The following is an 8,638-nucleotide window of genomic DNA, read 5'->3' as shown; positions in this document are numbered from 1 at the left end:
CCACCACAGGCAAGGGAAATAATAAATTGCTTCATTTCATACACTGGACTAAAAAGGAATTAATAACCACATTCTCTGTGTCCCTTTAAAGTTACCATCCATGGCTGATATTTCCAAGTAGTAATTACTTAACACAGTGGGTGCAGGCATTAACCAGGAGAGTCAAAGTGCGGTAAAAAGTGTTAAGATTCAGAAGGGAATGTTTCTAACCCAGAGGGTACTCTGACAGTGCTCTGAGCCCCAATCTTTATATTCTGAACTCCTGTCAGGCTGGTATATCTTGGCAGACCCCTAGCCTGGCTCTTTCCTTCTAAGCTCCAATCAGACAATTGTGTGGGTTGGTTGTGTTGGTTTTTAATGCCTTCCTGAAGGCTCTGGTGAGTCCTCCCACAGACACTTAGGGTCCAGGGTTAGCAGACCTGCATAGAGCAGCTAATGTGTGGGACAGGAACTACTGAAACAAGGAGTTCTCTACTGCAGTCTGAGTCTCAGGTTATCAGCTCAGTGGGGAAGGAGACACATCCATGCCTTCCACACCAATGGCCAAGGACAAAGCCCTACTTCTCTGTGAATATGTGAGAACCCATTCCCTGCACAAGAAATTTTCCCCTTCTTCTTTTTCCTTTTGACCCCCTTCACTCATCTCCCCACCCCACTCCACCTTTCTCCCAGCTCTAGGAACCACCAATCTGTTTTATGCATCTATGAGCTTGGTTCGTTTGTGTTTTTTTGTATATATCATACATAGATAAAAAGATCATATGATGTTTGTTTTCATCTGTCTGATTTATTTCACTTAACATAATGCCCTCAAGATCCACCCATGTTGTTGCAAATGGCCAGATTTCATTCTTTTCCATGGCTGAATAGTATTCTACTATGAGTGTATATATACACCACAATCTCTTTATCCATTCATCTATTAGTGGATATTTAGGTTATCTTGTAAATATCTTGTAAATTGTAAATAATGCAAGTTAATTGTAAATAATGCTGCAATGAACTTGGGGATATATATAACTTTTCAAGTTAGTGTTTTCATTTTCTTTTGATAAATACCTATAAGTGGAATTGCTGGATCATATGGTAGCTCTATTTTTAATTTTTTGAGGAAACCTCATTTTCCCTTTTTGAGGAAACCCCCAATTTCCACATTGGCTGCACCAGTTTATATTCCCACCAACAGGGTGCAAATGTTTTCCTTTTCTTTACATACTTGCCAACACTATTTTTGTCTTGTCTTTTTTTTTTTTTTAAGATTTTATCTAATTGTCAGAGAGAGAGAGAGAGAGAGAGACAGAGCACAAGCAGGCAGAGTGGAAGGCAGAGGCAGAGAGAGAAACAGGCTCCCCGCTGAGCAAGGAGCCCAATATGGGACTCGATCCCGGGATCCTGGGATCATGACCTGAGCTGAAGGCAGACGCTTAACTGACTGAGCCACCCAGGCATCCATTGTCTTTTCAATAATAGTTCTTCTAACAGGTATGAGGTGATATCTCATTGTGGCTTGACTTGCATGTCCTGATGATTAATAATGTTGAGAATCTTTTCATGTGCCTGTTGGCCACCTAGATGTCTTCTTTGGAAAAATATCTATTCATATCTTCCCATTTTGCAATCAAATTGTTTTTGCTATTGAATTATATGACTTCTTTTTATATTTTGGATATTATCACTTATTCAGATATATGATTTGTAAATATCCTCTCCTATTCAGTGGGCTGACTTTTTATTTTGTTGATGGCTCCCATTGTTGTACCGATGTCTTTTAGTTTGATATAGCCTCACTCATTTATTTTTGGCTTTGTTGCCTATGCTTTTGGTGTCAGATTTAAAAAATTATTGTCAACAGCAATGTCAAGGAGCTTACTGCCCATGTTTTCTCCAAGGATTTTTATGATTTCAGATCTTACATTCAAGTCCTTAATTCATTTTATGAAATTAGACACAGACTCCATAACATAGATGAGTCTCACAAACATATCCCTGTGGAAAAGAAAGACAGTAAGAGAACATACAGAATGACCCCACTGATGCATGGTCAGAAGACTGGCAGGTGAGATGAGGAAAGTCTCTGGACATAGTCACATTCTGTGGCTCTCTCTGTTTGCTAGATAGATGGGTGTGGCCACTTTGTGAAAATTCACTGAGCTGTGTGTATTTTCCTATTTAATATTGCACTTCCAAAAGTCTGGTCAATGACTTTTCTCACTGCTCTTGACTGATTTTCCACCCCATTCTGTCTTCAAACCCCATCCTCAACAAATCATTGAGATTGAAATAGCATTTCTGTTCTTTTGAGGAAAGGAAAGTATACTTAGAAAACCTCTAAATGTGGCAGTAGGGGAGGAAGCTCACCACCCTTTCTTCCCTCTATTCCAACTTCTCATCATTCCGTTTGCCCAGAAAATCTCTCCACCTCAGAACAATGTCCCATTTGATCCCCCAAATGTGCCTCTTTGACATAAGAATTATTTTGAGCTGGAGACAATTAGGACATAGCAAACACAGAAAAAGTCGCCCATTTTCTGCAGGAGGCAGGCTATAAATTCTCCTTCTACTGGAGACAGACTCCAACCAGACCAGAGATGGCATCAAAGGAATCTGCAAACAAACCTTCCTCTTTATTTCCCTCTAATATATTTGCCTTCCCACAGTTTGGTGCCCTGGGAAGCCTATCCTGTCATTTCTCTACAAATGTATTGTTCTTTGTTGAAGAAGCTATACAACCCACAGTCCTGAGGTTATATGGCTTATTCTTTGTCTTAGGTTTCCCCCTGGAGATGTGTACTGTACATATTAGTAAACTGTTTATTAAATCTTTTTAGTCTTTCCTTTTATTTTTTAAAGTTTCTGAGCTAAAAACCTAGGATGGCTAGAAGTACAAGTTTCCCCTACCATCCAAAAGTAAAACACTCCTGTGAAAACTTTGGTAAACAGAAATGGCATGAAGCAAAGAAGCAATGGCCACTAATTTAATATGGGATTTTTTTTTTTTTTAGCATTCCCAGAGCCAGAAAAATATGCTCTCTTAGGCTTTTCTGATACCTTAGGAAACATCTTGCTAAAGGATGCATAAACTAAATGGAGATGGAGCACAGGTGCTCATGGACACAGTTTTGCAAGAACTTTAATATCCCACAAGAATTTTCCACAAGAAAATTATGGAATGTTCTGAGTCACTGCAGATGACTTGCCAATAGTTAATGTACTTCAGATCCTGGGGGCTGGATGCTGAGACACTGAGTGCATTCCCGGGCAATGAGCTTGGCAGGGCTACTCAGAGTGTGCACTGCCTCTATAAGGGCTTAATACTTAAAGAAAAGCTTAACACTGTTTTCACTTTTTGCTCTTTTTTCATAAACATGACAATATTCTTCCGATTTCTTTTGGTTAGTAAAAATGGAGACTAATGTAGGTCTTTGTTTAAAAAAATGGTAGAATGAGAACTTTTGAGAAGTGAGTCATACTTATAGCTTTGCCTCCCTCCTACACCAGCATAAAGTCTCCATACCATGGGCATGATGGTCTCCAGACAGGTGACATGGGACAGTCTACTGGCTGACTCCAAGCCACTGGCTCTAGGACCTGCCCAGCCAAGCCAGCCAGAGCCTGTCCTTTGATGATTCTTTGGAGAGAGGGTTGGGTTCAAGGGTGTGTGGAAGTACTTAGACTTCTTTAGATGGGGTATAATTGCTTCCCAAGGCTCCCAGTGACCTCAGGCTAAATACCCATATCTATCAGCATCTAGTTGCATCAACATCCATATGTGCCCAGTACCCCCCTCACCTCCTTTCCACAAAGAGGCGTTCAGGGTACTGGAGCTCTCTGGTTCCAGAGAACAGGAGTTCAGTTATTCTGTTAGAGAAAATAGGTAGTGTCTGAGGGCTTGTTAAAAATCCACTGGTTAGAACTAAGGGTAGCTCAGATAGGGACATTTTTTTTTTTTAAATACCAGACGACATCCATTATAATCAAGGGAGAAAAGCCATTGGGTTGAGAACCTAGTGTTCCCCGTTATTTGAAACACAGATCCCCAGGCCTTCCCTTGTTATTTCCATGCCTTTAGGATAAAAAAAAAAAATGATAGTGGTACTTTTAATAAGCATGATTCTTATGCTTAGATCAGTTGGGGAAACACCCTTCACCAATGGATATTGGGTCCTAAACACCAGAAGGCTGTTTATTCGTCCACCAGACTTCATAACGGATGGGACTTCATACTTGACGTTTGGTTGTGGTTCAGAAAATATGTGTTAGATAAATGGCTAACTGACTACTTCAAAAAAACCAAGAAAATTATAGTATGTTTTGAATCACTGGAGATGAGTTTCCAATAATCAATTTACCTCAGACCCTAGGGGGAAGAAACACACATGATAGCTAGTATCTATCTACTATGCTGTAGTCATTAAAGGAGTTGCTTTGCATATGTAATCTCATCTAATAGCAGCTCTGGAGACAAATATTATCATTCCTAACAGGTAAGATCAACTAAGATTCATAAAGGCCTCAGTGTATCTTGTCCCTGCCACTTATTTGCCATGTAAACGTGACAAGTGACTTATTCTTTTTGCTTCAGCTTTACATCTGTAGAATAGATTGAATAACCTGTCCTAGCACTGCTATTGTGAGGATTGATGTCAAGTACCTAAACCAAAACCCTGTAAGTACCAATCAAACTGGAGCTATTATTATTAAGAAATGTTCCCAATATCACCCACAAATACCTAGTTAGGAACAGAGTCAGAATTTGAAGCCAGAATTTTTATTTCCTCTGATCTATAGGTATAGATCTTCATATATACTTTGCAAACAGGAGGTGTTTTGTTTGAGAAGTGCATGGGGAACAAAGCAGGCACAGCTGAACAAATGGAAGAGGAGCCAGCAACTACAAATAGCAGTCAGCTCCAATGGGTTTTGAACTCTGTGCAGAAAATATTAAGCCATGAATTTGTCACTGTGTCCCTTCAACAATGAAAGATGGTAAGGCAAGATGGGCATGTAGCACACCTAGGATATTAGTCTGAACCATCCAAGGTTCCATTTTAAAACTTGATACCCTCAACAAGAAAACATCTCTGTGTCTTTGACCATCCATACCCAGAGAAATGATCTCAAATAGAGTCCTTTTTTTTTTTAAATTTAAACTTTATTTTATTTTTTCAGTCTTCCAAGATTCACTGTTTATGCATCATACCCAGTGCTCCATGCAATATATGGCCTCCATAATACCCACCACCAGGCTCACCCAATCCCCCACCCCTTTACTCTCCAAAACCCTCAGTTAGTTTCTTAGAGTCCACAGTTTCTCATGGTTCATCTCCCCCTCCAATTTCCCCCAACTCCATTCTCCTCTCCTTCTCCCCATGTCCTCCGTGTTATTCCTTATGCTCCACAAGTAATTATCAACATGGATGGGACTGGAGGAGATTATGCTGAGTGAAATAAGTCAAACAGAGAGAGGCAATTATCATATGGTTTCACTTACTCGTGCATCATAAGGAAATTATCTCAAATAGACAATAGATGGCAATTGATCAGTTCAGCTATGCAAGAAGATCAGGTTCCAGTTGGTGTTTGGCCTGAGAGCAGCTTATAGAATGACCAACTAGTGTAGAAAAGCCATATGGCAGAGTTGTTAAGGGACTATATCCTGGTATCTCCTACCTTTTGACCTCTGGGAGAGCTTCTTAATGTTTTTCTGCCTCAATTTCCTTGTCTAGGGCATGTCTAGGCCACTGCATGATCTCCAACACCTTTAGCCACCCCCTTTACCCCAGCTTATATAATGCATGAACTGTGCAATCTGATAACATGTACACTTCAAATTTTAGTGGAAAAAACAAGGGGGAGATAAAACAATTGGAAAGCGCTAGCATGGTGCTCCACTGGCAAGGGGCACCTAGCACCTGGGTCCTCACACATACACACACAGAGCAGAAAAAGGGAAATGCACAGACAACAGGAAGAAGTTTTCATTTGATTTCTAGTGGAAAGAAAGGAAAGAATGAGACAAAGAAGCAGAACACAGTTTTAGTCCATTCTTCCTAAGAGAGTTTGATACATCATTCCATTTCAACTTTACAACACTATTGCAAAGTACACATTAATATTCCCATTTTAAAGATGGGAATATCCTGGAATGCCCAGGTGGCTCAGTTGGTTAAGCATCTGACTTTGGTTCAGGTCATAATCCCAGGGTCCCCAGATTGAGTCTCACATTGGGCTCTTTGCTCAACAGGGAGCCTGCTTCTCCCCCTGCCTGCCATTCCCCCTGCTTTCTCTCTCTTTCTCTCTCTTTCTCTGACAAATAAATAAATTAAATCCTAAAAAAAGAAGACAGGAACAACAAAGGGCAAAAGGTTAGATAATAAGCTCAAAGTCATCCTGCTATGAAGAGGGTAACAATGCTTTGGAACACCTGGGTCTGACGCTAATCCTAGGTCTTTTCTTTTCTACCTGCCTTAAGCAAGAAAAGCCAGATGTAACTTTTTATCCCTTCATTGAGGGACTGAAAGGGGAAAAGAGGGAAGCTGAGGGGGTTATGCTCTGTTCTTAGAGAGACGGTGGTTTGGAGAGGCAATTGGGCATTCCAGGCTGTGGCCTGATTCTATTGCTAAACCAGCTATGAGGCCTATGAGGCCTAGGATGAGTCCCTTCCCTCCCCAGATGTCCTTTCCCCTCTCTGGAATAAGGACCATGACAAGGGGAGAGGCTCTCTGGTGCTAAGACTACTGTCCCTCTCCACTTTGGCATCCATCTCTGAAAACTTCACATCTTCTGCCTGTAGGACCCAAGTGTTCAAGAGGCTTCAAAATGCCTGGTATCTGGTTTCTCTTCCCCTCATTTCACCCTCCTTTTTCAGATGGAGGGCCCCATATGCTATGGAGACTTCTTTAAAATCATCATAGCCAGAAATGAGCCACTTTTCTCAGATCCCTAGCTCCTCAAGCTAACTGGGGGAGGGCTTCTTACTATTGCTTGCTTCAAGGTGTTAGCATGTTTTAAACATGGCTCCCTTGATAAAATGACAAGAATTCCAATTCTACATGACAGTCTGTGCATGTTTTGGGTCTCGGGGAAGCACAGGAGGGGGTGATGTAAGCAGGGAAGAGCCTGATCACTGAAGAACTCAGGGCTACAACCTTCCCCACTCTGCAAATGCATGGTGAGCCAGAGGCACACACTAAACTGAAGGACATTCTTGCAGCTGGTCCAGAGGGGAGCCAGGTTTTGACATGTGAAAAGCATCAGCTTCCTGTGTGCTAAAGAGGGGCTCCTATGAAATCATAGGAGATGTACTTCCCATTTTAAGACACCCCATTTCCCTCCTTTCTTAATGTGGGATATTTGTGGGGCCAGATTCACCCACTAACCCCACACGGATAGTGAAAAGTAGCTTCTCTGAAAGAGAGAACAGACTTAACACCTACCACTGAGTGAGCCTCAGATGAAGAAACAGGGAGAATAATGTTGGGAGTCATGGAAAGTTCCAGAGGCCAGAGCCAGAGCAGCACTGGGTGGAACCAAGGGAGCGCAGGTCAAGGAAGGCGGGAAATTCCAGCCAGGGCAGGGTGTCAGGTGACAGGGAAATTCCTTTGAATCTACAGCCAAGGCCCTGGGAGGGCACAGAGTACTCCACCTGCAGAGCTGGGTTCAGATCCTTCAGAGCCTGAGACAAGCTGGGTGACTATACAGGACAGAGGAGCAGGAAGTAGGATCCTCCAGCTAAGAATCCTACCACGTAAAGTAGCAGGTTCTGCCTGCAGCTCCTTTTGTTAGGGCCTCCTAAGAGCAGAGAGGGAACAACCCAAGCCTAGAGGAGAGCCAGATTGAGAAGAGAGGCTTGGAGCTCAACCATGGTTATGGCATTGGCATCAGCCCAGAGGGAGGTGGTGACTAGACAGACCGACAGTGTGTGTGGGGAAGGCAGTGCCATCTGTCCTTTGTTGAGCCCTTCCTCTTCTTCCCAGCTCACCCCAAAAGATGAGGAACTCTGGGCATCTCTTTACAAATAGTGCCATACATTCATTCATTCATTCATCCGTTCAGTCAGTTAGTCAATCATTCTATAATTGCCAGCTTGCTGAGCAGCTACTACCCACCAGGCACCGTGTGAGGATGTAGATGAGCTAATGGCCATAAGCACACAGGGAGAGGCTGATCCAGGACTCAAGTTCACAGGAGGTGACCCAGCTGAAGCCAACAGGTGCTCCACAAACACTTAGGAGTATGTTTGAGGCCAGAGGAGGGAATGAGTTGGAGGAGCTATCCACACATCTGGGTTCTAAACATGATTTGGATTTTCCAAAGGCCACACCTAGTAACATGTGTTTTGAGGACATCACTGAACCAGTGACTTCAGTTTCATGTTATGTTGATCACAAGAAGTTACTGGTTTATAAAGACTCAGGGGATCCCTGTTCTTAGGTTCTCAGGAAAGAAAAGTCTCTGACAAGGAGAATCTTGAGGATCAGACCATCATGGAGGGAAGACCTACTTGGGCAGGAGCTTTGGAGGCTGCTCACCTCCTGCCAATCTCAGTGTAATTACTAGTCAAGGTGCTCTGTCACTTTGTCATCCTGGGGCCTCCTCCAAAGTAAAAGCAACTCTGGCTCAAAATAGGCATTTTAGC

This window comes from Enhydra lutris, unplaced genomic scaffold, assembly GCF_002288905.1.
Source record: "Enhydra lutris kenyoni isolate GAN:26980312 unplaced genomic scaffold, ASM228890v2 scaffoldscaffold88, whole genome shotgun sequence".
Lineage (NCBI taxonomy): Eukaryota > Metazoa > Chordata > Mammalia > Carnivora > Mustelidae > Enhydra > Enhydra lutris.
This window is presented reverse-complemented; position numbering follows the sequence as displayed.